The sequence below is a fragment of the Anser brachyrhynchus genome (genome assembly GCF_964034855.1).
Source record: "Anser brachyrhynchus genome assembly, chromosome: Z".
Classification (NCBI taxonomy): Eukaryota; Metazoa; Chordata; class Aves; order Anseriformes; family Anatidae; genus Anser; species Anser brachyrhynchus.
The window spans coordinates 13,790,856-13,817,675 of NC_137697.1; the positions used below are offsets into that span (position 1 = coordinate 13,790,856).

At 35.6% G+C, this 26,820-nt stretch overlaps 1 protein-coding gene and 1 long non-coding RNA gene across 18 annotated transcripts in view; one reads left to right on the plus strand and one right to left on the minus strand.

Moving 5' to 3' along the window:
- ARL15 (ARF like GTPase 15) overlaps window positions 1–26,820 on the minus strand; it is a 216,847-nt gene that overhangs the window by 30,940 nt on the left and 159,087 nt on the right. The gene's annotated exons all lie outside the window — the stretch shown is intronic.
- Window positions 724–26,820, plus strand: part of LOC308185901 — an 87,833-nt gene continuing 61,736 nt past the window's right edge. Inside the window, exon 1 of the long non-coding RNA XR_013943814.1 lies at window positions 724–26,777. This is a non-coding gene — a long non-coding RNA (uncharacterized lncRNA). The remainder of the gene's footprint in view (window positions 26,778–26,820) is intronic.

Here is a 26,820-nt window from a genome sequence, read left to right on the forward strand (position 1 = left end):
CAAAAGATAAACTATTACTTTAGATTAGATTATTATTTTTAATCCTTTATACAGATATACACATCTATCTGCATAAAAACAGCTTCTCATGGAGTTAAGAGGGAAAATTTTCTCCCTCCCACAATTCAAATGTCACATTATACATAATACCAATTTACACACATCTATAGAGAAATAAATGACTTCATATACTGTTGTATCAGAAGACACCTGGAATGTTTGCAATATTTCTAATAAATTGCCAATTTTAGGATAGCCCACATACTTGAACATTTGCTTCCCTTCCATCTGCCAAAAAAAATGTAATATGATGAATTTTTGGTGCCTAGCATTATTTCTTGATTCTTATTTGTAACTGGAATTAACAAACCTTTTTTTGAAGACAAAATGCACTTTAAAATACAGAGTTTTGGAGTGAAGTAAATTTTCAGTGTTTTTCACCACATCTGTTTTCTCTTACACAAAGAGTAAATAATATGTCAAAATGACCAAAGCTCAGTGAAGGAAAATTAGATATCTAAAAACAAATACAGACACATCAGACTGATCTAGAAAAATCAGACTTCATGCTGTAAACATTTTTTTTTTTCCAGCTAAGGCTTTCAGTGTCTAGGTTTCCCTCGGTCAAATTATCTACCTATCCATGAATATCTGTTCTTTAAAGGAAGTGTAGTGTCGTCGTGTCCCCCCCCCCCCCCCCCAGAGTAAAATCAACCTGTGAAACTCAGTGCCACAGAATATTATCAATGCCAGATGCATAAACATATTCACTAATTAATTTGGCAAGTCCATGGAAGAAACATCCTACTAGACAGAAAGTTATGAAAGTAACCTTCATATTCAGGAAATCCCTGAAGAGTACTGGATGCTGGGAGAGGATAACAGGTGAAGCACCACTGCATACCTAGCATGTTCTTACACTCATATGTTGGGTCCAAGACCATTGTCAGAAATGGGACACTGGGAAAATAAGCCCTTGGAAAATAAGCCCAGTGCAGCAGCTCTTAGGTTCCTCATGTGAATGACATTTCTAGTCTTTCAGTTCCAAATTAAAGTTTATATCTGAGATGTAATGCACTTTATGCCATTTTAACTTGTACATCATACATATTTATGTATGTTACATATTGTATCTTATACATTAGCTGAAATGTAATGCTAATTAGAATGATGAAAAAAGTAGTGAAGCCACTATTCAAATGACTGAATGAACCTCACAGGCACTCTGTGTAGCTTCACCACTAACAACTCTGTGTAAGGTATTGTTCACCTACAAACTGCACCTATACTAATACAGTATAGGACTACAAATAAGATCTGGGTGAAACTAAACATGAGTTAATGGAAGTTTACTAGGAAGAATATTACAAAATTAAGAAAGTTGGTCTAAATTCTTATCAACAAACAAGACTTTAAACAAATGCCACCCCCCCATTAAACACATTATATTGTTTTGCATATCAAAATGCCCATTCTGTACTCATATTCATAAAATGTAATAATGTTAATTATCTTCCAAAACATTTTTTATTTTTTAGAATTATTTATAAGGTCCTTTTAATAATTAAAAGTCATCTTGGCCACAATGCAAGTCCATAATGAGACATTTTATAAATACAAAAATTCCTCATTCTTCCTGAGTACAGGAAGTGATGCAGAAATATCTGAGATGATCACAGGAAGGAAGGAAGTCTCTGAACATGGCAATACACAAAAATTGTCAGAGAACAGAGCACCTTGGAGTATGAGTAATTCCAATTACACAACTGCATCAGGCATCATCTCCCATAAGAAAGAAAATAGAGCTATCATTTCCTAAGTAGTATTTGAATATAAATAAAAAGCAACCCTTATAAAATCAGATTCAAAAAATCCAATTATTTCTGAACAAGAAGATTACACTAAATGATAGGAATGGAGTACAGTTTTGATTATCATTAAAATGTAATTATTTTAAAAGAGCAAAAACGCAATCAAACCAACAACTCATACCAAATGTTCGCGTGGGGCTCCACTCCTCTCATGCACTAAGAACTGAAATCATTGTAATGAAGCAGAGCTAAGAATCAGAACTTATGATGTTGGTTTTCAACCTCTTAAGGGGAAAAATAAGGTAGAACCTGAAAGAATTGAATGATATTCAAAGTTTTCCTTTTTCTTTTTGAACGAGGAAGCAAACCAACTACATGATGTTATGAAATAAAAATTAAACAAGATTAAAAATCACTAGGGAAAATATTAATCTCTGGAAGCCAAGTGCAGGTTTCTACCAACACAAATAAATTATAAAAAGCAGGACTGGTAGGTTAAAACATTAAGGGGTATAAATCCCTGTGCTTCAGAGGAAGATGGTGATATTGAGCCTGAATAAATGATATTGTGACAGGGTGTAGTTAGAGTGCCCTTGCACGGAAGAAGGGAACATTCTTCAGGTATAAAACATCAGTAACTAGGTTGCTATATGACGAGCATGGCAGCTTCTAGGTTTCTATCACATACCATTCCGCCTCATATTATTAATGTTACATTGCTTAAAAACAATAGTAATATGTGCTTTAAACTCGTACTTCAGCTAGGTGGCTGTTGGACGTGACTTTCAGAGGATTTCTGAATGCAGGCTACTCAACACAGTGTGAGTGGTCATAAATAGTTTAAGCATCATGCAGGGGTACCAAAGGATATCCACACTGAGATACAAACCAAAGTGGAAGAACTCACATACACAGCACACCCTTTGCAGCAAACAAAGCTCAGACCTGCCAAACTTCCTGGTTGTTTTTTCCCTCACTTTGAGTATAAGGAAAAAAAGGAAAACAAAGGAAAATGTTTCAAATTTACAGACCGGCTTTCTTAGCAGTCAGCCCTGGGTCAGTTATATGGAGATTATTTTCATATGATGGATAACAGAACTAAACTGAATTTATGTAAAGCATTATATATGAAGTGAGACTAAATCTTACATTGTTTTCACCAACAACAGGCTTGGGAATCAAACAGATTAGAAATATTAAGGTATAAAATAAGTCCATGTGATCTTCGGATCTCTGTAAGGAGCAAATGTTTTGCTTTGCTGCAAAGGATTGCTTTGCTGGAGGTATCATCACCAGAACATGATGTGGATTTGTTCACGACATTCCTTGGCCATATGTCCCCCACATTCTGATTTTTTTCTCATTGTGGTTGGTGCATGGGCAGAAAAAAATATGAAAAAATTAAGACTGAAAATCCATGGCTGCCAGAGACGTTTAGGGATGATTAAAATGGTGTTAATAGTCGATGTATTTTCTCTCATGTATTTTTATGTTTTTTAACCCATTCCCCATAATCCTCACATGGCTATTTCAGCACAGTTTCACATCATAGATTTTGTGATTTACAAGTTGTTTTTTGATTATTTTTTTACCTGTCCAGAATGACTTTTCCAAATCACATCATGAAGAGATACTTTTACAAAATACAATTTTGAATTGAAAAGCTCAGAAGGGAATCACTAGAAATGGCCACCTTTTTCAGGAGCACCCTTCAGGATATGGAATTAGTGAGTACTCTGTATTTAAAAAAGACTGATTATTAGTTCTGTAGCACTAACCCTTCTTGTGCCACCGTGAATTATTTTGGATGAATTCATTTTGCTTGGTTATCCAATCCCCAGCAAAGAGGAATGGAAATACTATTTGCCTGTCTGTAATGCATAAATAATGCTTATTTTCACCTACCTTTCAGAGGTATGGTTACCCTACTTTCAGCAAAAGACTTAAAATTGAAAGCATCCAAAACAACCTTATTAAAACTTTTGAAAAACACACCTTTGATGAAAGTGGTATGGTATAACAAAATACTAAATATTTAGTCTTCAGCTAAGCAGAATAGCTTTTCAGGTACTTGGAAGAGATGGTGGCATGTTTCAGCAATACACTTTCTAAAGCCTTTGTATCACCATGAAGCATATGGCTAAGACTCAATGCAATGAGATCAGACTGAAGTTCATTGAGTTATACAGTGATCTCATTGATCGTTGATTTTGGAAGACAAGGTTAGGTAGGCTATATTTTCATAGTAACATCTGCAGAGCATTCCAAAATCCTGGCATAGCCAATGACATATAAGTTCCAGGTCTTGTGATTTATCCTCCTCCAGTACACATAAATTAGTATGCGTAGATGGAATCCTGTCACTTGAACTAGAGTATATAATGGAAAATAACTTTAGCTGACAGATTTTTTTCTTCACCTGTTTTTTAAAATTAATTTACAAGTTATTATGATTTTATTCAGCATTAAATCTGTATGTACATCCATAGACATTCTCCACTCATATATTTGGCAGAAATTAAGACAGGAAACAGCTGAATAGGAACTATAATGCATTTGCTTATTAAATCTCTGTGTTCAGCAGGCAAAACTGTACATAATAAATACTGAATGAGAATAGAATGAGGGTATATTTGATTTTAAAGCGCATAGGCTTTACTGAAGCTCACAGTTACGTGCTTTCATTCCTCAGTTCCCTCTCTATATAAGGGTAGGATCTGTCCTTTCCTTCAGACTGGCCAACACTGTTTAGGTATGTCTGGTCAAATAATTTCACTACAGCCTTTTCGTGTGACGCTTTGAATGTATTCATAAGTATACATAACTTACAATGCATTTTGTTCAATTATTTTCTTAATGTATTGGCTTTAATATTCAAATTGGGAAGAATAAAATTTGAAGCAAACTTATTTTTCTGAAAACAAACTTTACTATGGTGTTCCATGCAATCCAGGAAAATAAGAAACAGCATATTCTTCCACCATATTTCCCAGCAGAGCTGAACATCAAAACACCTTCCCTTGCAGTTTATACAAAGGCCAGACACAGAGGCAAATGCACAAAGTATGACATTAGCCATACTAGAGCTATTAATGGAATAAATGCAGCAGTCAAAGACCCTCTGAAGATAAAAGCATCACTCTCTCCCATCTCTGGAACTTTGCCCAAATCACAGTCATATTTTCATATTTGTCAGTTTTTTTTCCTGTAATCAAAGGGTTTCCTTCATAATAGTAAATAAAAATTAAGTGTTCCTTCTGTGCTTCAAAGTAAAATGGTTTCAGTAATGATGCTCAGAGTACAATATGCATCTTTCTAAGGAAAGATTTACTGCTTCAATTTCAATTTAAAAATTTGTATTGCTTCAGGGTTAAAAACACTGGGACATGTAATTATGCAGAAATTAATTTCTTACAAATGAATTGGTTGTTTTTTTTCTAATATCTAGCTCTATGTTTGAAAAGGGACATATTTACAAATCAATACCCAGAGAAAGGGTATATAATGAAGCTCATATTTATAATGTAAACATATGTGGAGTGAATATGTCTTGCATAGTCCACAATAAAATCACATAAAAAACTTCCACTTAGAATGTTAACTAGATTTGGCCTTAAAATCCTTGCTGCAGGAAAAGTAACTGAGCTAGAAAGGACAGTTATGTCAATCACTGATTTGACAGACTGACAGTTACGTCAATTATAACATTCTCAGGTCTTACACATAATCCACAGAGTTTCTGTACAAATCTCATCTATTACTGTTTGAATTAGGACCAAACTTTAAGCAAGATATCTGGTCTAGTTTTTAAAATTGCAGAAGCTTTGACATGGGAACAAGTTACACTGGAACAAAGAGTTACTATGCATCAGAGCATCATGCCGACAATCCATGCACTTATCCTGGCCCATGACAAATTCAAGATAGTTTACATCCTCTGAGAACTAAGCTCATTCAAATTACTTTGTGTTTGCTAAAGGCTAAGTGGGCATGGACTATCAGCATGAATGAACTGACATGTAGTAAGTTCCTATTCCATTGCCACTTGATTTTTTCCCAAGCCCTAACTGGAGCATGGGAAATTATATCTGTCATTAACACCCTCACCATCATGTTGAAGATTCCTCTTCTATTCAAAATCTTCCATGTACTTACAGATGACAGTACAGTCACTTCTAGATGTTTTATTTGACTAAGCAAGAGACAGCTTCTTATCTTACTTAATATCTAGGGATTTTACTATACCTCAAATCAGTTACTCTAACACTTGACTCTAAAAAGCTGGCTAAAGATCTGTTAGAAATGGGGACAAAAAACACTAGAAAGTATTTGGACCTAAGAAGACAACGCTTTCTTTAGCTGAAATAAGAATGGCAGTACAAGCTTTGGTATTCAAAGTAAGCCCTGCTGTCGTCATTGCCCAAGGAAGTCTGCTGTCTTAAGGCAAAGCCGAAGTGTCAGAGAGAAGATAAATATGCCAAAGTTACAAAACTCATCTCACTTTTTCTGTGCTATGTTTCATCTTACCGTGATGCATATCAAGTGACATTATAAGCTTAAGTGGTATTCTTCATTTTCTATCTAACTTCTCTGTTAGGGGGAAAAAAAAAGAAAGAAAAAAAAAAGGAAAAAGTGTTGCTGGCATATAGTAGACCTTCAAATCTCTTTTGGATTCCTTTTCCACATACTGCAACAGTGAGCTATTTTCCGTCCTCCCACTCTCACCCAGAAGCAAAGTCTGCTTGTCACTTAGATAGCTGCTCATGAGAGAGATAAGTAGTAACAAGTTGTTGATTTCAATATTTAATTTATTGCCAAGTAGAAGCAATAAGCAAAATTCTATTTGACTATGAGCAGTCGGCAGATTAAATACCACCACAAACAAGCCTGTACCCTTTAAGTGTAACTTAACCACACCTTACAGCTCTTTTGCTTTACGCCGCAAGCCTTTACATAATGAATGTCTAATGAAGCTGCAATTTCTTTACACTGGCCTGGACATCTAGATCATTTGACATAATACAGTTGAACTGTTTCTTGTTTGCTAAATCTACAGTTGTTTATTATTAGCAATTTTGTAGTATACTTGGTGACACAGCATGACCAAGGCTAATCAATTTGGCTTTTCTCTTTCACACACCATTTTTTGGGCCTGAAGTCAGTACCCTCCTCTGATACATGGGTGAAAGGACTTTTCAGATCTCAAAGACTTGCAGAACATACCTAAGAATGTGGATGCAGGGCTTGGATGACACATACTATGTCTTTGAGAGGATTTATCAATCGTTATGCACCTCTTTCTGTCCAAAAGAGTCTATGAGGGAAGTGCAATGTCAGCTATCCACATAAATTGGGACTATTTATAACTAAAGGTAATTATTTTTGATAATTTCTTTCAAAGTTGTAGGTGTGTCTCAGCTATAACACAGCAAGAGATTATATTTTTAAACTATTAGTTTTCTTGTCCTTTCTGAAAGTTCTATCAGGTAATGGATATTATTTTTGATCTGAAATCAAGAATGACGTTTGAGAGTTCAAATGCTTCTCATTAGGTGTATTATTAAATACTAATTATACAGCTTAGTAATAAGCATGAAGCTCCTGAGCTACGGTTCCATTCAACACCCAGTGTTCCCTGTAGTTCACCAAAATGCATTAAAGAAAAAACATTTTTACTGCTACCTGGACTAAAGTTAAGATCCTTAATTTTATTTGCAAAATAAATCTATGACAAACCATGAATATGAGCAAATAAGTATTAAAAGTTTGCAGGTAGAAACACTCTGCAGATCTGACAAGAAGGCAGATTCAGGATTGTTAACGGTGTACAATTCTCAGTTTTGTTGTAAGAAAAACAAACAAACAAACAAAAAAACTGAGGTCCACACAATCTCTACAAGTTCTTCTCATTCCAGCAATAAATTCAGGAAGATAAAAATAGGGACAATGAGAAAACTGAAATGCAATATTGATGGAACATTGCCAGTAGCTCCTCTCCTTTAAGTTGTTCAAGCTCCCCTGTTGCTCACTGCTAGAATAAACTGCCTAGACAAGTTCGAATCCTTCAGGTGTTCTACAGGCCAAAGACAATATTTTAAGTATTGCTGCAAAAAAACACCAACTGTGTTATTAACTTACGATTTTATCATGAGTCTCAAGATTATTTTTTTCACACCCCAGTTTCCAGAGTCATGCAATGACAAGAAAAACTCACCTGTTATATTAAATGAAAAGGGCTGTTGGAGATGCAGCCAGCTAAATAATCAGGCTACCATGTTCCTTAACAGCTTTGGGTTATGAAAGGTATTAAAATTCACATCAATACAACGCATGATACAGATATCTAACCACAAGTAGACAAAAGAGATCTGCACTAAACAGTGTTCAACTCTCAGTCTCCTACAAAAATACAGATGGAAAAATGTTTTTTGGCCATTGCTGCTACTTGATCATTGCCAACAGCAAGGAATCTAGCAGGATTCTTAACTCATGAATACTTCACCAAATTTTCTGGTAGTTTTCCTCAAACTAGAACCACTATTTTCTTTCTTTTCTTTTGACTGAGCTTCTGCCAGACAACTTACTTTTGTGCATCAACCAGCCCTCAAAAATATAGTGACAGACTGCTCAGACCATCTCAAAAAAAACCTCATGTTGATAGGATTCTGACAGCAACAAGCCTGTAGCTCTCTATTCCTGATGGATTTTTGATGCCAGAAGAGTTCCCCTAAGGAAGAAGAACTTCTTTAAACTCCCTGGGGGAATGTTTTGCAGGAAAGGAACATTTAAAGTCAGATTTGTCCACTGAATCAACAGTTAAAAAGTCTGTTCGAACACTGTAAGAAACACATGAAGTACAGCGCAGCCAAGTAACTTTACTTTATAAATCATATCGTTTTCATTTCCTGAATTCATAACCACAGTGATGCAATAATGGAAACTTTTCTGTGTTTATAAGTTAGATGACCCACAATCGTTCCCTACAGTAAGCACTAGTAATTTCTGACTATTCAAATAATTGTTATATTCTATTGCTGTGATTTGCTTAATATTGCAAGCCAGTTTTCTATTTAACAAACTGTATTACATTGGCAACAAGATTTCTTACCTTAGCCAATGGTATTGGATGTGATTAATTTCTAACATTCTTTTGGAAGTCAAAATAAACATCTACTCAATTTTCTTTGTTTGCCATCTCAACATCCTAAGCAGGCTGGCCTTCACACAAATTCATGTTGGTTGTCCCTAATTAACTTTTTCCTTTTAAAATGTTTGAATTACATCCAGTTAGATTCTTTCCCTTGAAATTCCCTTTCATCTAACACTAATCCTCAATTGCTATATTTCATTTAAATGACAATATCACATTATATTTTAAATTAAACTTTCAATTAAAATAGGCTGTTCAGACATATAATAAAAGTCCTTGATGTGGCAAATAAAGACAGGAAAAATGAGTATATCCTTTACAATACTCTGTATATAAAGTACTGTGTGATAGGATAAGATCTTAAGACACTGCCACATCTGATCAAGAAAGTTAATATGTAAGGTTGTAGAATATTTAGAGCGATTGCTTTGGGATATTATTTTGTGATCCTTTTCTTCTTCTTAAGTTACTCTAGTCAATATTGTTGTTCTGGTTAGATGTAGAACATAATTTGCTCTCTCAGCTTCTGCTATAGACGCTTCACCTATGTAATTACCAGAACTGCTGAAAAGATACCTGGCAGATTTTCTCAAAGACAGCTCCTTGGAAGGAAAGTAAACCTGTGCATTTCTATAATAATACACAAACTAGCTGTGCAAGGCTGGATCCTATTCTGCACACTGCTAATATTTACGCATCCGCTTCACACCTTCAATGTAGTAGCTGCTTTCCAGACACTTGAGAAGGGCAGCCTGTATCTGTCAGATGACAGATCAAACTAGATGTGCCATTTAAGCAAAATAACCACAGAATGGCTTCCTGGAAGTAACAACCATGTTACAAGGCTCAGCGAATGAGATGCAATGAAGTTCTGTCTATACAATCTGCTTCATCCATTTCTTTTCATAATTAACTGTAATCTTTGCATCCTATGTCTCATACTTAATTTGTTTAATTGGCTGATGTCTAGGATGGCCTCCAGCTGTCTAGACCATTGAACTAAGAATGTAATCCTTCACTAGCTCAAAGCATGCTGCCCAAATTTTTGGTCCCGAAGCTTTATATGAGCAGTTATTCGCATTGCTGTCTAAGTTTGTCTTTAATGTATATCCTGTTCTACTTGTTTTAATTGCCTACCTTTTATTCTATCCAAGAATTATCTGACTACTATATTTACCATAAATATACATCTGTTTTGCCAACAATTACATTTTTTTTTGTGTGTGTGTATCTTCTTTTATTTCACTTACAAGGCATATTTTATGTCCTTCCATGATATTAATTATATCATTGTGTACATTTGCTTTAGTACAATGAAATATACACACCTTCCTTCCTCTCTCGCATCATATTTTTTGCTTACTATGTGTGTATGACTCCATGGTATAAGAGTAGAAAACTTCTGCATGTTTCATCTTAACTTTTCCATGCACTGTCACGGCTGGACATTTTACAATGTGTATGTTTACTTTTTAGAGTCAGTTCTCTGTTGCATGAACATAAATAAACATTTAACCTAGATGTCTAAGAACTTGGTAGTTTTGTAACACCCATTATCATACATGTTGACTTTCTCTGTCAAAACACACCTTTTTACCATAGTTCCTAAAAAACTTCATATATTTTCCCACCTTCTAACACATAAAATGGACTTGGACTGTGTACTTGTGGCTTGGGGTATATAATCCAACATTCTCACGGCCTCATTTCACAATTTACATCAACCAATAGTTACTTTGAAATGCCAATCCCTGAACACTTAAAAAAGATTCTGTGATAAGGATCTAAGGCAAATTAGTTGTCTCCCTCCCTCCTTTTCCCTCTCTCTCTCTCCAGCTGAAAAGAGACTTCATCTGTCTGACTCTATCCCCCAAGTAATTTGGCAGAGGAGACATGTCTCCAACATATTAAACCTCTGAGTTTCATGAAAATGAACGAGTGTGCAGAGGATCGTAATCCCATTAATGGACCCACGCTCTAAAAGAATGCAGCCCAGATCCAATCCTCATTAGTAACTGGAGAACCCACAGAGGAATGTAACAGTGTACACGCTTTAGCTACGGAAAAGCCTCAGATAATCCTCAGATCAACTGTAAGACTCAACTCCATTAGAAGTCCGTACCTTATGGAACACTTCCTTCCAGAGTCTGTCTCATCTTCTCAATGTTAATGTAGCATCTGAGGATTGCTCATCACCTTTTTTATTTCCATCCTTTCTGTCTGCCTATCTATACTGTTGAACAATTCGAAAGTTTATTTTCTATGATTTGTGTATCCATGAAGCCAGTTACCCTTCTGTATGTCTCTCCTTCCATCACTAAGCAGTAAAACCTCAATCAAGTTTATAATCAGTTTTCTTTCTGCTTGTTTTATCCTTTTGATGATATCTGCCAGATCTCTTTATATCCTTCTCCCCCAAACTCCCCACAAGTTCAGACTTCTGTTTTATCTACATTTTCATACTTCCCAATTACATTTACCAGATTTAAAATCTATCTGTACATGTCCCAGAGAGCCCATCATTTTTTTCTTCCAGATTATTCTTTCTATTTGATCCTTCCCACTCTTCCGTTATCTCCATATATTGTCAACATCTTTTGGACAGCCTGTAAAGGGATTACTCACTTTCATGACATTGTTATTTCTACTTACTTAAAAGTACAAGCTTACCACATGTTAATTGTGCAATCCTCCTCCCTTCAGTTTTAGTCATCTCTTTCTTCTTTCTTGGGCCTCTGCGTAGAGTTATTTCCTCTTTACATTTCACATGTTCTCCTTACTAACTTTTTCAGCTAAAAATTCAGACACTACCAGTAAATAAAACTAACAAGACATGTCCCATTCCTGTTAAGAAAAAAAAGCTCAACCTCAATCCAATACTGTATCCAAGATACAAATTATTCTAGTGAGGTGAATGGGGTGACGAGGTATTTTAAAAAATAGTGTCTACAAATATCCAGGCTCAAATAATGAAGGCAGAGGTGTAAATCTGAGCAAATTTCTGAACACAATCAACTGAAATCCATAAGAAAACCTAAATCATTTACACTCAGTCAATAGTAACATCTGAGTATAAATATAGGAAAAGAAGCCCTCAAGTTTTATGTTATCCTCATACATAATTATCCTCAAATTTCTAGAAGTTTACCACTTACTTTCAGAGTCAATCTTTATGAAGTCAGTTTAAAAAATAAACTGCACAAACAAACACACACAGAATAAACAAACAAAACCAAAATGTCTCCTATCAACACAAAGAAGACAGGAGATGAAGTAGTGGCATGCAAAACACTAAGTCTCTAACCTTCTATAAAAACATACATTTGATCAAAACTGCAAAGGTATTTGAATTGTAAAGGATGTGATGAGAAGAAAAACTGGAAAAATGTTCAAAGTCCCACCACAGCAGTATTGGTAAAGTAGTCAACAAAATATGGACTACAAAACTCAATGTGATTTTTTAATATATTTTTGTAATAATTAGGAATATAGAAAAATAACTGAAAGTAGCGGAGAACCACAGTATTTATCTCAGACTATAGTGAATAATCATTTAAATTAAAACATTGCAAGAAGAAGATTTACCAACATCATACTAGAAAACAGGACTATATTCAATACCAGTTCTGTTCACAGAATTTGATGTGTCTACAAAAGCACAGCCCTTTATAAGAATAATTTCTTCCATAAGGAATACTGGGTTTTCAAATCTGAAGTTGCAAAGTGAAACTACAACAGTACTCCTAATTTCTCTCTAAAAAATAAGCCATTTAATACATGACAAATATGAAATTTGTTGCCTGATTCTAGAAGAAAACAAAACAAAACAAAACAAAACAAAAACAAATGGTGGGATCAATGTATGTGGAGATTACTTATGTGAGCAACAAGTATAAAACCTGAGATCCCTCATCTGCAGCTCTATGAGGGCACTTAAGCAAGAATGGAGCAAAGAGCCCTGTATGTTAACACAGCTGGCAGTGAGATGTCAAGTTCCCATGGTTTAAAGGGAACCAACTGGGAATACAGTGAAGGAAGGAAGCTGCAGATAAATAAGCATAAATAAGAGTGTTCAGACATTGAAAGAGCTTGCCTGCCTATAATATCAATCAAAAGCAGTTTCAGGACATAAAACATGGCTGGCATGCAAGTCCTTGTAGCTCTGAATATTGCTACCATACTTTGAATTTCCTTTGAATTAGGGGGTGACTCCCAGTGGCTGCTGTTCAAGATTCAAAGCTTTATTTAGTTTAGATAATTTTCATGTATTTTTTAAGGCATCTGAAGTCCCCCAAGGAAAAATTGCCAAGTATACTAGTCAGTTCATCATCTGGGCTCTCTACCATATGGAAATACAGATAGAATCTAAATGGGTAACTGACTTTCTCCAGATGCTTTTGGAGTTAGTCTTGAATGGTAACAAACTATTACTGATTATCATGGTGAAAATAATGGGCAGAAATAAACTAGAAAGAAGAAAAACTTATGCCATCAATACCAGCACTAATAGAAAAGACAAATACTTCAGAATTGTGCATGTTTTCAGGAGCTGCGGAGTACTACATACCTGTATTTTTAGGCATCTAATGGGTATTTTCCAATTGAACAACCTGGCAATTACTTTAGACCTTTGTACATTTTCCTTAAATTTCTACACACTTGGACCCAATGCAGAACTCTCTTTCTCCTCAAGCCAATTTCAATTTAAAGCTACAGAAGAAAACGGTTGCCAAATATCAAACAAGAAGAAAATGATCTGCAGTAATTATTATTAGAATTACTCTAGTGCAGCTCAAGAAAACTAACTGCTATCAGTTTTGGTTGTTTCTGAAGAGCTGTAAGTAGCTAGGAAAACACTACAATGCATTTATTATGAACAGAAAGAACATAAACATCACTCTTCAGTCTTCATAGGGGACTGTTTTGCAAAGTGTCTTTCTGTGGCTCTAAAGTGGACAAGAGAATTAGACAATGCCCCTCCATCTGCTAAAACTGTATCTTGTTTGAAAAATATGCACGTCACAATAACTCAAGTTGGTGGGCGTAGATTTTTTTCTACAGACAGATAATGTCTATATGGACATCATGAGAAGCTGGCATTTAGATCTAAATCCTAAATTCTATGACATATGTTTTTATTTTGAGTTTTTCCCCCTCCTTGACTCAAAGCACTGGCAACAGAAACTGCATCAACAGATTTTTGGCATAGCCATGACAGATCCCACATTACAATGAAAAAAAATCCCCCAAAAACCGTGTGTGACATTTTCTTTTTGAGACCAATAAAAGTCCAGTGTGTCAAAGATACGACATCTCAGATTTTCAGTATTACTGAATTGAATGCATTAAAAACCTCAAAGTCTTGAAAGGTCTAGTAAGATTACAGACCAAAGATTTAAGATTCAGTGGGATCATCAGATTGTCTGATTTCACAATGTGCACAACATACTTGTAACTGGTAAATCATGGACCACATCCTCCTAGGATTCAGAAAACTGACGGTAGAAGATACGTGCAACACTTCTATTTCTCAGAGGTACAATCGGATACTATCCAAAAGTAAGTGTTAGGCATAGGAAGGCTGGAAGAGAAACAGCAGGGAGAACGGAAGCAAAGTAATTTAACATACTTTCAGTAACGTTAGCATTTCATGTCAGCTTATTGTACAAACACACACACAGCCATATTTTAGGTTGCCATGGTAACGGGCACCAGATTAAGAAATTTTCACCAGATTTAGTTTTTTGTTTGAAAAAAAAAAAAATCATGACTGTCACGAATTCCCTGGTGTACTCTCTATATCACATAAACAGAAAGCCAGGTCAGAAAACGTGTTTAAAGTTTGGGCTGTGTATATTTGTATATGAATAATCCAAATCTTTATCCCAAAGTACTTTGCCTGACCCTTAAAAATTGCTGTTTAGTTTCACAAACAAACTGCTATTGTTTCATAAGTGTAGAAAAGAAAGATATGAGCACATAGGGGCCTCTTTCAGAGCACATTCATCACCTAGAAAACCTTCCTAGTGCTGTAAGAAAAATGGACCAGGACAAAAGGCATAGCTGAGAAAAGCATTCTGCATGTATGTGGTTCCCCTCCATGAACCAAAGTGATGGCTTTTATCAGCAGTCAACTGTTGACTATGAGCATGTCAGTAAAAGAAAAGAAGTAAAGGTGCCTAGGCCAACGTTCTCTACAAGCATACAATTGCTTCACTGCAGTGTTTCTCAAACTTTGTGAAAGTGCACGGCTTTTTAGCTCATTAGATCACACCTGAGGAGCCATATACAAGGGATGACTTCCAGGGTCACAACATTAAAGACAGACATGAACAGAAGTGTTTTTCACACCACCCTAACTTCCATATTTAAAATGCCAAGAGAAAAATAGTCATTTTGGTTATGTTCTATGTTTTTTTTGTTCTTTCTTTTTTTTTTTTTTTAACAATACCATAAAACATTTTTAAAGCCTTTTCTAACACTCTACAGGCAATTTTGAGCCCTTTTATGTTCCCATCAGGAGCAAAAGCATCGTCTAGGAGTGTTTGCACTGCGCTAGCTGATATGTCAATGTCTAGAGAACCTAACACTACTCAGAAATTTTTCTCTGTGAAAAGATACCCCAAACAAGCACTTAACTTACCTATCTTTGCCTTATTTACTCATTTCAGATAATTCAAAATTCCTGGAACATCTCACTTCCAAAAAAGAACTGAAAACAACGTTTGTACTTATGCATTACTATAACCTCAAGTTTTGTAGTTAAAACTTATAGAAGTGCTGTAATAACTATATTGTCAATTGTCCAGCACGAAATTCTTTACTTTGTTTTGTCAGTATTATTACTTTTTTAATTAATTCATTCAAAGACAGTTCTGGACAGTTTTTTGGTTTTTTTTTTTCATGTAATTGAAAAGGGAAGCACTATGATACAAAGACACTGGAAGACAGGCAATCTTATTTACAAACACTGATAATTAGATTTTAATAGTGCTGACTAATCTAGTTAGATACCTTTCATTTATTTGCATGTTCCAGTCTTACTTTACATATGGTATAAGGGTAATAAACTTAAGTCAGCATACAGACAGGTTAAGTGGATACACAAATGAATATCCATGCAATGGCAAGATCAGTTCAGGGGTGTAAGAAATATGTGACCAAACATAATCATATTTCCAGCATGCCTAACAAAGTGTCTATCATGATAAAGGATAAAAAAACTTACCTTAACAAAACTAATTCTTCAAAATGATAACTAGTAATAAAAAACTGTTCGGAAAAACTTTGTACTTAAGGAAAAGAGACTGAAGATTTACTCTCAATACTATATTACCAAACGTTTAAAAACCCAAACCAGTAACAGTGCATGTAATTTGAGCAAGATCTGTACAAGTTGTACCTTAAAGTATTTTCATGCTGTATAAAGTAATTCTAGAAATAGCTGAGAGAAGGTCCTTGTTTCTTTACCATGCTCTCTAGATCCAATTTATTCAGTTTGCTATCATGAGCTTAAATTCCAAGGATTCATTCTCTATGCTATGTCATGAAAAACTGAAGCTGAAAATTCAGTCTGAGCATTACTCTAACAGCAGCTGCGGTTACTTCAATTCAAAAAGGTAAAGAAGGCGACATTAAGTTTAAGGTAACAGGAATTCCAACTGAGGCTGGAATTTAACAGCTTCAGTATTATTTTTTCTTGCTATCCATCAGTCATATTCCCTAAGATCTGTGGCAATCTTTGTCAAGTGACTGACCTTTGGTAGTACAAATGTCAAAATGGAAGTCAGATTTGTGTTGATCCTGTACAGTTAACAGGAGAAGCAAACAAAGAAAAGCTGTGTATTTTATCACAGGGGCAAGCAGATGCAACACTGAGTACATATATGGAATAGATTTGTTGAGTAAGGTGACATTTTTACATAGTCACTTTTCAAAGTAGAACTACATTTTAAGGGCTTTTGCATATGTTTTACCTAGAGACCTCTGTGATGAAGTGCCAATATCAACTTCCCTTTCTCTTTAGTTGCCAGTTTTATTTGATTTCTGTCTTTAGATATGTGCCAACCAGTTTCAGCTTGTTTAACAACATTTTTTTTAAATCAGCTGCCTTGCTGGAATGTTGAACTGATGCATGTGTGGGTGTGTTTTAATACATGCAAAAAATACATTAAAGCAATATAAAGGGTCTGGTTTAAGCCTATAAAAGCAAAGACATTAAGCAATAAGGCAAAATACTGAAGCAGACACCTCTTCCCATATCGTACCTTAGAAAAACAACTGCCTAACTTGCAGACAAAGTGTTAGGTGGAAGTGTTAGTGTTCATTTAACGCACAGGGTTTATATGGTCACACTGTAAAACTAATAGAATATCATGTGCCACATTATTCTTTAATAGAAGAAGTTATGTTTGAAAAATATGTCATCTTCAAATATCATTATATATAATAAAATTATGTAATGCAAAATATTTGATGACTGCTAGTCTGAAGTTCTTTCCAGCTACCCTATTTAGTAATATGTTAATGACATGAGCGTAATCGAGCAAAAGAATAAGACCAGTACGTCAGATTTGGATATACTAATCAGGGAACCAAAGCTGCATACTCATCTGGGGAAGCACTACGATTTCTCATTTCTTGACAAAGTGGGCTTCAGGCACAAAAGCTTGCCTGTTTGTTTCAGTGCTAGACCTCTATGTTACCCTAACAAGCAATTAGACATCCCTTAGGAAATTTCATTTGTGTTATCTGACCACTGTATTATATAGTATCTTTAAATAAATAAATAAATGAAAATAATTTAAAAAAGAAATCAAGAAAGCAAGCCATAGGATGGGAATAGTTGGTGGGCCCTTAAATAAACCTAACAATAGACATAGTTCTGCAACAGCATACCCTGCCACCTAACTACCTAAAAGCGGTGTTCATGCTAACTTTAAATTATTGTACTTAGCTCAGCATCAAAAATTCTGGGAATTCCTGAATTGTGGAGCTCCCAGCTCAGCTACTGTTTCACAGCTACTTCTGTAGGTCCCACAGCAATAAACCATGGAGGTTCATATAACACTAAACAACAAATTTTACAATGTTGCTTCTAAAGACATGCTAGTTTCCAAGCAGGCCTCTTTTGCTTATTTGGATTACTTTTTGATAACTGATAAAATACCAAACTGATGTAAGACTCATCAGGAGAGAACGAAAGAGAAGAGTTAATGGAAAGTTTTGGGGAAATACTTTTAAGATTTTACAGCTGTAACAGTCACTTCAGGACAACTGAATGATTAACATCACTTCTAGAAAGAGCAGCTCTTTGTCTAACTCCTATCATTTGTTTGGGTGTGACTTCTAATCTGCTACCACAGTAGCAAGCTCTTTTGCAAAAATAAGTACAAATACACTCACTGAGTGTTTAACTGCTCCTAATATAAAGGGAATGATGCTAAAGAAACGTATTCTTTTCTCTGAGGTCTCATTGTGCCACATCTCTGCTATCTGAATATTTTCTCTGAAGTATGGTCAGATGCTTCTGATCTTCTCTAATGACTTTGATTTGCACATTTTTTCCAATATCTCTTCTGTAGCAACTGTCTGAAAGAATCAATGCAAATTCTTTTGTTGCTTTAAGGGAATTGCCCCAGTTTTCACAGGAAAAGTAAAAAAAAAAAACAAAACACCTGCCTAGTCTGGACTTTTGGACAATCACCACTGATTGATTACACCTGCTTAATCTGTTTTAATGATTTTCTGTGGGGAGAGGAGGAGGGTCCTGCTATTTTTAATAACTTTTCCATTATGTGAAAGGAATTAATTTATTTTAATTAAACTCTTTCAGTAAGTAGGGTGTATCTTGCAAAGACAGTTTAAGAGTCCTCCAACTCAGTAATTCTGCTTGCCTCTGCTTGCCTCACTAGAAGAGTGAATATGAGGGGAAATAAATGATTAAGCTTGTCTAAACCTGATCGAAGACACACGGACAAAATGAAGTGGTAGTCCATGGACTGTTTTGTTGTTTGTTTGTTTGTTTTCACTGGAAGGCCGAAGGGGATGCAAAACAACTAGTAGTTGGTCCAAATTGGCTAGCCATGTTTACACACCTTCATTTCTGTAAGAAACAGAAAATTCCCCCAAACAATCCTTAGTAATTGTAGACACTGAACTAGCAAGTTGAAAAGATAATATGCCAACAAATGAAGTGTTAATCATAAAAAAGTTGTTTACTCTGGCCTGTTAAGAGTAGCAAAGCTCTCTGGACTGCTATTTTTAAACACCTGAGCACTCAAAACCTCATAGTGCAGCTTAAAAATAAGAGAAATTCCTGTAATGTTACACACCCATTCAGATTCCTTGTATTCTTAGTTGCTGCTTGCCTTTACTGATCTGGGGTTCATTTTTTGCAGGCCAGTTTAAATGTTTTTGGCAAACTGCAGTATTTGATGAGTGTGGATGCACATGCCACAGCTCTGGCATAGTGGCGGGACGGTGGTAAGACCACCCTGGTGTTATGACCAGCACTGGGCACATTTGGTTCTTGAACCTGCTCAAAGGAGCAACCACCCCAGACCAGGCACTTGTCCACCAGCACACTCCCAAAAGATGGATTTGCAGATGCCCATTAACCACTGAACAAATGTCAGACCTCTGAGTTCAGCTCTGTACACTGATGGCAACTTAATTCTGCACTGACTTTTGCATGATATTTGAAAATTTCCTGCCAATTTGGACACGAGTCTCAGTTACTTGGGCACAATGCTTTCTGCATCATTCCAGCATTCAAAGGCACACACTCATCTGACCTAAAAGCACTAAAATGAAGAATTTTGTCACCAGAGCTATAATTTAATTGAAATCAATTACAAAGCCTCACAGAGAAATCCACTCTTCTCTGATAAAGACAGCAGATCAAAATGGTTTTTGATCCATCATATGTCTTGCCATAGGTGTTAGAGGACAACACTGTCAATTCACAAAACAATCGTCTGTTACATTGGTTGATTGTAATTTGATGAAACTACTTCACCATCACAATTTAAGACCCATTTCTCTGATAATTACACTCCTTTGACCAAGAATATGGTCACTCATCACTTAGTGTTAAGAGTAACTGAAGCCACACTCAACCTCTCTACTGTTGAAATGTAATGTCAAATGTACTGTATTTATCCCAAGAGCAGTATTTAATCCTCATGCAAATCAATACATTTATTACTATTGTACTAACATTACTGCAAACAATATACCTGTAACAAAATAAGAGATCCCAGATACAAGAATTAAAAACTTAGGTTTCAGATATATTCTACTCCTGGTTATGCCAGACCTTCCAATACGAGAAAATGTTCACCACAAACAACATTTGGGTGTGTTTTTTGTGTTTTAATGCAACACGTTATAATGAATTGACATTCAAATGGTCAACTTAGTTTTCCTTAACAACAGATTACTTCTCAAAATTACATTTTTTTGCAATAGCATGAACTAATTATATTGATTTATGCTTAATACTACACTACATAAAAATACACCAATTTTATATGACAGAATGCAAAAAGCAGGGAAATAAAAAACTGAAATGGTCATGCCATGCAGATTCCTTACTTTTTCTAATTTATACTTCTGCCTTCAAAATATGTAGCTTATACATTAAGTTAAATAAATAAAGGTAGATGAATTAAGACCTGATTTTATGGATCTCAAAAGTGAGTTTACGTATCAGCAACTTGCCTCTTGTTAATGAATACAAGATACGTCCCACCTGCCTCCATGGACACCTTATTTTGATTCTTGAAAACAAAAAATATTTTCAGTTTCAGCAGAAGATATTAGGCACTCATAAATTTTATTTCTATTGGCCAGGTTTCTAAAGCAATGCACTTAATTTTGAAAACTCCGGTCATTGTTATTCAAACATTTTTTTTAACCAAGTGGCAAATATATTGAACAAACTACCGAAGATTCATCGGGGTCACACAAAAAAAGAGCTGCAGGATGGATTTGCTAAAAAAGGAAATACTTGGAAGGGGTGGAGGGGAAGAACCTCCAGAAAGAATGAGAGTGAACAACAGATGGTAGATAAAGAAGGAAATAATCCATGAAACCTCTCTGCATAAATAAAATAAGACATACTTTTCCATGCAGGAGCTCATAGCACTCTTCCTACTAGACAAAACATTGGCATTGTAGCTGTGGCGGAAAATTAACAAAACCAAACAAAACAGAACAAGCCTGAGATCAAGGTACTCAGCACAGACTTGACTGAGAGTCTCAACTGTAAGAGGACAGCATTTAAAAGAGCATACTTTCCTCTGAACAATAGTATTTTGGAAACACTTCCTCAAAATTATAGTCAAATGGTAAAATTTTATTAGAAAGCATTTACACATCTTCTTAAGACAGTGGATAACTCAAAAACATTAGCTAATTACAAATTAAATGTACAGAAGCAAAAACTGTGTCCCTAGGGACAAAAGTACCTGATGAGCTCTTTGCATTACTGCAGTATGAGTAGTAAGAAAGAAATGTTACCTGTCCTCACAGATAGTGATAGTTTCCATGTTATGGTATTTTAATTAAAAAAAAAAAAAAAAGAGAGAGAGAGAGAGGGAGATCTACTATTCGATAATTTGTTGAATAACAGTTTCACAACATTACCAGATGTAGTTTAAAAGTCCTATTTTTATTGACACACAATAGCAGTGTAACAAATTTTAAAACTATGTATTTTTAATTAAAGAAATATTCTTTGGTTTTCAAAGACAGACAACTTATTTTTGGGAAGACTAAAAAAAACAACTTCAAACAATCATGTCTTTATATTTTAGGTAGTGGATTAAAATACAGTCCACATAATGACACAAGTGATTCCTTTTTAAGGAAAGTCCATTGGCTGCAGCAAAAAAACACACAAAATATAGGTTATAAAAGTGCAATGGGGAGAAGCAGTGCCCCCACGCTAGAGGCAGTGTGCCCGCCTCCCCGGCTGCATGCCCGCTGCACGCAGCCTTTCTGGGAAGGCAAAGGCAAATGGAAAATATTACCCTTACGGGGATGGAAGAACAGAATGTCTGGGGTAAAACTGTTACAAAAAGGAGACAAAAACAGTAAGTAGCAATTATGTAGAATAACCAGAGAGCGGCAGAACTCCCTTAGCTTCCTCAGGACCAATGTGGGTGGTACACTGGATTTAAAAGTGGAACGTAAATGTGATTGAAAGGAGAAATGTAAGTCTCCTCCCTTAGTTTTCAGTTGAAACTCCAAAGCAGATATAACTGAATAGGTAGGGCTTGCAAGGATGTATATATCAACAGCTTGTGAATCATGCTCATGATATCAACACATCTTAAAACTGATTACAGAAAATCTAAAATATATTTTTAAAATCAAAAGACCGAAGAAGAGGTGATATAGTCATTAATATCAGACAAGCATCCACACTTTCAGAAAGTATTGTGTAGGAAAATTTGGAATATCAGTAACACAAAGTCTATATATAAAAAAAGCCAGATCTCCTGGCTTACACACCTGTATGAGAACTGTATCTGTCATCTCACAACTCACTACCTAAACTATCCAGCCTGGACCAATACAAAGTCACGCAAAAACTGGTTTAAAAAGAATAGTCTTTCCCAACTTGGAAGTGAAACAAATTAAATCCATATGCTTTACAAGAATCAAGTGGTTCCATAAGCTGCTGAATGAGTAAAACTCGTTTTTCTGCAAAATACAGATTTGTACTTTGCACTGATTTGTTGGTATCTAGCATAGGGTGAATTTGTGCATCCTCTTCTGCCACAGTCATTGCATTATCAAGGTCCTTGCTAAATTTACAGAATTTCTAGCAGATGCTAGAAGTTTTTTCAGGAGAGTTTAGCAATGTTGAAAGTTTCAGAGGTCATTGTTAGCAGGGCACCCAGACAAGCATACACATGCAGAAAGCATGATTACATGAGCTTTGTTTTCTTAGGAAACCATGTTTAAAAACAATTCCTCAAAGGATACTTATTTTAAAACATAATGATAAAGAAATACCACTTCTGTACTTCTTTCATAACAAGAGTTATTTCTTTAATAACAAGTTCCTACCAGATTCCTGGGACAAAAATCTAAAAGCAAATTTTAGGGATTAGTAAATTTGAAGTAAAAACCAAAAACAAAAGAACTTTTTCTGATTTTCTGGGGCCTGAAGTATTTAATTTCAGAAATAGAGGAATCATTAAAATTCCTAATTCTTTTGGTATCCCAGAACCCAAGTCCCAAAATTGCAGAGAGGAGTCCCATCTCCTCTCTGCACTCAGTTACAAAGGATTACGTGGAGAAACAGAAGTTTTAAACAAACAAACAAACAAAAAGGTTCTTCCTGGCCCTCTGTTAATTAACTGATTGAAATAATTCTTTACAGAATCTGAGAACTCCCTTATCAAACATCCTGTAATTAAATCTTCAGTCATATGGTGACCTTCAGGTGCACAGAGGAAAGCAAAATTGTATCAATCACTGAATATACTTTACACCATAATGATCACGTTTTATTTACTGGACAACTGTAGGAATATGAAGAGCTCACAATACTATAATCAAGAGCTAGAACTACTTCTTTCTTGACTTAACTCCAATACTTGGAAATTTAATAAAAGATAATTCAAGAACTGAGATTGTGGTAGTCTCTGCCACAAAATTCTCATTCCCAGCTGTTTTGAAAAAAATGCTAGCATTGGTTTTAGGTTTCAAAATGTAACATTTCAACTACTGCTTGAATAGCTTTGTTTCATCTTCAATATTATCTTACTGTAGAGAACACTAGAACAATCTTTCCAATATTTGGAGTTGGACTTGATGATCCTTATGGGTCCCTTCCAACTCGGGATATTCTATGATTCCATGATTCTATGAATATAAAATAAAACAAAATATCAAGTTTTCAGTAGCTGCACTGGTTTCCACAACTCATAACTGCAAAAGTTTTGTTTGTTTGTTTTTTTAAACAAAGAACTATTCCAACATAATTATTTGGGTGACTTTATCAACTTAATCCAACACCAAAGTAGTCCAAGTTTCTTGACCACCAAAACCCCATACGGAGGTAATGATGGAAGAAGAAACAGTACGCAGTAGGTACAACATCCTAACTAAAAACACATCTGCCAGTAGCATGGTTACAACTGCTATGAATCCAGAAGCAGCAGACACAGTTCTTGGAGCAGACAGTGACATGTTTAGGCGAGGTTCACTATAGTTGCCCAATTAATCTTTTAAAAAGTGTCAACAACAAAATAGTTAACACATGAAAGTATCACATTAAGACTGCTAAAATACAGATTGTCATGGATTGTAATTATTAATAACTGGAAATATTTAGTATTGTTTAAGATTTAATCTATTCCCTTCTACCTCAAAAAAATTTTTTAAAAAAAGTGCTAGAATCAAAAATTTTAGATATTTATTTTTTGTCGTAAAAAAAAAAAAAATCAGTCAGCTGCTATTGGTAAGGATAACAGCCATAAGACAAGAGGATGCATCTACATAAACAGAGGCAAGCTCAATTACTACTACTGTAGTAATAAGAAACTCCAAAATACAGAAACAAATAAAAGAACTATCCAGAAGTCACAATCAGAAATCTGGGGGAAAAAAATGAGAAAATGACATTGACCCCTAGACAGCATCACCATCCTACTAACAGAGGAGAGGAGGGTGTCACTTATCAGTGTGAGCTAGACTAACATGAACAACTTTATTGGAGGTTTGACTGTGTAGTCTCAGCTTTAATTTTTCTTTCTCCTCATGGCAAGTGCAGTTGGTCATATCAGCAAATTCTTTCAGAACATGCTTCACACACATATTTTATAAATCCAAGGAACTCAGAGCAAAAATGTGAGAGAATTCATGTTTCTTATAAGACAACATAGGAAGAGGAACCAACTAAAATGTTTAGTATCTTAATGCTCACCTAGTATTATTTTTCTTCTGCATAGGAAATGAGATTCAATTACACATTAGGAAAAGTTTGTGGGCTGATTTTCTAAAGCAAGCAGTTTGCAACTTGAGACACTAAGCTTAGAACTGTATACTCATGACAATGGCTTAACAAAGGTCAAGGATTCAGATAAATTCTGCACTTTTGGCATAAGAATTAGGTGTATTAGAAAATATTCGAAAGGACTTCAGTCACTCATGCTCAAGTAATCTCAATTTATAGTATTAAACACATGTATCCTAGTATCTTTAGTAACTATGTTTACATAACAAGCATGCTCTGTCTGTCACAGAATATTATAAAACTACTATTACTTGTTCAAGGATTTCAATTCCCCAGGAAATTATATGGGGCCAAACAGTATTATACCGTTTTTCATAAGCGTTTATGGCAGAACTTCAACTACTTTCCTGTTAATGAAGTGTCCAGAGTTTTTTCTTTCTGTGTTTATCTTTAAAAGATTAATTTTCAGAAATTAGAACCATGTGACAATAATGACTTCTGCACACTGTCAGAAGTTAAACACAGTCTTTATAATGAGAGAGATTAATATTAAGTTTTGCCAAACTAAATCATCTAGATTCATGAAATTAGGAAGTTTCCTCAATCAGAGTCACAAATGCTAAAGCCTTTATCAAATAGCCACTCACATTCCTAAAAGCCAGAGAATACCTATTCCATAAAACCTCTTTTTTCTTTTTTTCCTAATTTGAAGTCTGATCAAATAGCAAGTGTTCACTTTCTTACTAATAGGTCAATACTACAACCTCTTCAGCTTAACCAAATCATCTCCCGACTGCAGGACCTTGAGCCCTAAGGATTTTTGCACTCCTTTGAAACACCACCAACTAAGACTATTTTTAAAGGACACCATAAATAACAGTAAAGCCTTAATTCCCAAATGAATAGCACTAAGTAAAATTTTATTGGGCCTCCTAAATTCACGATATAGTCACTGACACAATTCAGGGTGTCTAGATTGACAAGGAGGTTCAAACTTTTACTACATGGAAAACCCATTATTTATTACATTTTAGAAACACACACACACTACATCAGATCCACACTTAATTCTACCTACACTCAAACGTTGTCATGACAATATTTGCACATTGCATTTTAGCAACTGGCAAGTATTAATGCAGATATGTGGAGTGCGCTTGGGCCTTCTCACTGCTCATCTCAAACTCACTAGCAAAGCAAAAAGCTCTCCTCTGAAGAACTCTCTCTGCTCATTTATACATATACAAAAGCCCAATGCGTAGCACATTTAAGATATAGTATGTACACTATCTCAGAGAAGCTAGGCACTACAGAGAGTCATCTGGATGGCTCTTAAACTCGCTCTCCCAGATTTTGCTGAGTCGCCCACAGGTGATGCAGAAGCAAGTGTGATTATGTGCAGATGAGGGAGGCAAGGGAAAGGATTCACTACAGTTAGCCAATTTTTTTTTTTCTCCAGAATGTTTTGTTGCCTTTGTTTTTTTTTTTTTTTTTGAGGCGAGTGCACAGGTGCCAACTTTTTAAACATTGCTGGAAGACAACAGCAAAACTGGAAGCTGCTGAACTTGCAAGCGTGGCAAATTGCGGTCGAACACTGCGGTGCAGGGCTGCAGGGTGTCCTCAGCTGCCGGCGAGCGCCGTGTCCCTGCCAGGGTGAGGGAGGGAGGGACGGCCAGCTGCGGGAGGCAGCCCGGTGACCGCGGGGCCGGTGCTGCCTGCAGCTGAGCGCTGTGAGAAGATGACTGATTCCTTAGCCCTGCTGTCATCACTGCCTGTCAGCTCCTTCCCTCAGCGTGCCAGAGGTTTCCTCTCCCCACAATCTGCTGGCATAACTGCTTGTGTAATTGTTTGCTAACTTAGTTCAGTTAGAATGATCTGGGATA